We start from the raw sequence: 4299 nt of genomic DNA on the forward strand, positions 1-4299 counted from the left end.
TTTCTATGGTTCCATCTGCATTATATTTGGTCTTGAAAACCCATTTACATCCTATGGGCCTTTTTCTATCAAAAAGATCAGTGAGGTACTAGGTCTTGTTATTTTCTAGAGCTTGTATCTCTTTGTTTAGAGCATCCATCCAAGTGGTCTTGCTAGCTTCAATATAAGATTATGGTTCATGATTGGCAGAGATATCAAGGGTGTAGTTAAGATGTTCCTTTGATAAATCATCATAAGATACAACATATTCAATAGGGTAAGTAGTCTTATAGTTGGGTTTAAGTTGATTGATACATTTAGAATGGCAAGAATTATCAATAGCAAAGGAACCATTAACCTGGTAGTCCTTTAGGTAGTGAGGAGGCTTTTTGTCTCTTTAGGATCTTCTCAAATCCTGAATGTCATCCTCTTTTTTGTGCTGCTCATAGGTTGTGCTGCCATCTTGATTGTCCTGGTCGTGAATAGATTAATTTCCTATATGTTCGAGTTTAATTTGTTCAGAATTGAGGTCGTTGGTTGTCCTATCTTCTTCAGAATTAATAGTGTTTTCATCATCATCCACTACTAGAAACTCTTATATTACATGGGATTTTTCTTGCAAATTTGTTAAAAAAATTTGTAGGAAAAGACTTTTTTCTGCCATTTTTTCTAAGAATTTTAATTGGCAGGTAATTCCTTTGTGGGTAATCATTTCCTACAAAATTATAAAATTTGCAAGTATTTCCTACAAAATTTGTTGCGAAAAGTGTTTTATACAAAATATTTTGCAAGAAAATTGGTAGCAATTTCTTGCAAATTTTTTTTCTCAACAAAATTTGTAAGTATTTCCTAGAAAAAAAATTTCAAAACAAAATTGGCAGGAAATATAATTTTTTTAGTAGTGATCCCGATTTTCCTTTATAGAATTTCTGAAAGTGGCATGTTTTTCCTTGATATTAATTTGAGAATTATTCAGGAAACTTAGATCTTGAGTCATGTAATCAACCCCCTCAACAATGTCATTTTCCAAAGAACTTCAAGGGAAAATGGTTTCATAGAACAAAATATTCCTACCTATAAAAATCTATCTAGTTCTCAAATTAAGAAGGATGTATCATTTTATTCCATTTTTAAAACCAATAAAAACACATTTTTTTACTGTATGATCAAGTTACTTCTATTAACATCAGATGTAGATGCAAAACTCAAACATCCAAAGGTTTTTAAATCAAGATAAGTAGGAGGTTTTAGATAAAGCATTTCATAGGGAGATTTATTTTTTCAAGACAGCAGAAGGCATCACCAGTGCAGTAAGGGCTTTTGGCCCCGATTATTTTCAATATTCTGCCCTGGCTCCAAAACTGAGACATATTGGAGCGAGGCAAAAAGGGGTAACGTTTGGCCTTGGGTGTCAACCGAAGCCAAAACACCCCATTTCTGCCTCGGTTATAGTCAATCTGAGGCCATATGGGAAACTTTTCTGCCCCGGTTGTGGTCTAACCGAAGCCATATAGTAAAAAAAATTTAATTAAATAACAATTTCGAAGACCTTTTGGCCTCGGTTGTGGTCTGAACCAAGGCCATAGACCCCTTTTTAACCCTTGTTATGGTAAGAACCGAGGCCTAATGCACAATTTTTTTTTAAATACGTTTTTTGTTTTATGATTATTCCCACATTTAAACCTGCATATTTTTTCCAGAAACCAGTACAGACAGAACAAAATATTTTATGAAACGTTCACAATCCAAATACATTTAAAAGACAATTAAAAATCATCCACAATTCAAATACTATCATAACCAATACTATTGTACATTTGAATTATAAATTTTGCACATGCTATCCTACCAAACTTTATGGACTTCGTGGGAAATGGGACAGAACTCTTGAATGTCTTCAAAATAAGACATTAACTTAAGTTAGTATATAGAAAGACAATATTGCAAAGTATTCGTTTTAATTTAAATATATATTACCATTTCCCAATTAGTTGTAACACGCATAATAGTTGTCATCCATTGCATTATATAGTAACTACACTCATATGAGCCAGTTTGTCTATTACACTACATTATATCAACAAAATTACAATTAATTAATGAAGAAAATCAAATCAAACAATTATAAATATATGGATAGAAATATCAAACCTAGAGGGAACACCATGCAAGACATTTTGCCTTAGCCTCACCCTCAGAAGGTGGGGGCCTAAATTTTTTCTTTTCTGACATTATCTTCTCTTCAAGTTTTCTATACCCACCACGAGACAATATGTGCGGGTTTTTATTTTGAGCACTTATACTTTGAGCCTTTTTTCTCTTTTCCTGTAACATAAAAAACCCACTTTATGAATTAGTTCAAATTGTCCAGAATTATTAATTGAGCAATTGATGATTTCAAATAAACATACATGCCATCCATCAGATGTCTGAAGCTCAACAAATTGACGCCAGGTGTCTTCATCAATCCATGTGTATTTCAGCAATGAATTTTCATTCCTTTTAGATCCAAACACATAACTAGACGTCAACTTGGTCTTAAAACCACGAAATTTCTCAGCAACCGATGACAAACACTTGTGTTTAAGCGTCGCCACAATTGGAATATCAAATGTTAGCCACAATATAAAAAATGTAGTCAATAATATTTAACATATTATCATCAAAATCAAACTATAAGGTTAATAAAATTAATATTAGTTACCAATAAATCCTGCCATATCATGTCCCGATCAACTTCAGTGACATGATCAAAAGATGGAGTAAGGATTGATATTCTCTCTTGTGCCAACATTCCTAAATAGCTTTTAAAGATGTCCGCATAACGACCTTTAGGCATTCTAGTGTTCACGTTAATATCAACCAGTGTTTTCTGACCTTTAGCTCTTCTAACTAAGAGTTGTCTCAACCTAGTGGCTCCTCTGGTGGGTCTCTTAATAGGTGCTTCATCCTCTGATGAAGTATGATGTTCAACCATATATCTGTGAAATGAAAACATAAAAAACATTAATAAGCAACATATAAAATAACATATAAAACATTATTTAACAAAACACCTAAATTTTAACTACTAGAAAGTGATTAATCTTCTTAAACTGTCCAATCAGACAATTCAAGATTCAATACATTTAAATTATTAGTATTGTATCCCCTTATATTAATTTTAAAAAAAATGTAGCTTTTTCAAAATGAAAACTCGGGGATAATAGATAATTTTCGTATTGAATCTCAAACGGGAAACTAAGGCTAACTCACACTATAAGAAAATCAAACAACATGTTTAAACAAAAAATTAACCACAAATATAAAGCAATTTAGAATGGAACCTGGGAGCGTGAAAGTTGAATAACAATTGAGAATCGAAATCAAAGAAGATGCACAATTTGAGAACTCAAAAATCTACAATGCAAGAGTACCTAATGATAAAAAATGAAACCATAAAACTCAAACTACTATAATTCATAATAGAAAGAAAAATTAAAGCAACGTAAACGAACCAAAACAGCAAAAAAAAAAACCAAAACGCGAAGGGAAACCCATTTTTCAAACTCACTAGTAGCGAGAGAGGAAGATTCAATTAGCGGTAATGGATGGCGAGACGGAGGCGACGACACGCGACAGATGGCGGCGACAGCTGATCGGCGACGACGTTGGAAGGTGGTGGTAGAGAGAGTGTAGAGGTTTTGTGCACAAAGAGAATTGTGGGAGACGATGAATAGTGATGGTTTGCGAATTGGGGATTATAATAGGCTTTATGGCCTCAGTTCAATTAATAACCGAGGCCTAAAGTCCTTTATGGCCTCGGTCAATAAAAACTTGAAGCCAAAAGTTACGGTGCTGATGACATTTTTGAAATTAGGGTTACTAGGCTGGCTTATAGGCTTTGGTTCTTTTTTAACCGAGGCCTAAAACCTATTATAAGGTCCATAAAAACTCGAGGCCAAAAGTGCTGATGCTGGTGGCATTTTTGAAAGTTTGGTTATTGGGCTGCCTTAAAGGTTTTAGTTCTTTTGTAACCGAGGCCTAAGACCTCTTACTACACTGGTTTTTCGTAGACCCGAGGCAATATAGTTGGACGAAATTGCAAAAATGTCACCGCCTCCTTATAGGCTTCGGTTCCGCTATAACTAAGGTCTATAAGACGAAGTAAAATTTCAAATCTGCACCAGTGCATTCTGTTTATAAGATGAACAACATGGTTGATAACATAAGATCAATAACAACATTTAAAATGTGTTGGTGTTTTCTTTCAATAACAGAGTTTTGTTATGAAGTACCAACGCAACTGCTTTGGTGAATAATGCCATAATTGTTATAAAG

This window comes from Vigna unguiculata, chromosome 4 (genome assembly GCF_037176805.1).
Source record: "Vigna unguiculata cultivar grain cowpea cultivar isolate G323 ecotype 2 chromosome 4, ASM3717680v1, whole genome shotgun sequence".
NCBI classification, from domain to species: Eukaryota; Viridiplantae; Streptophyta; class Magnoliopsida; order Fabales; family Fabaceae; genus Vigna; species Vigna unguiculata.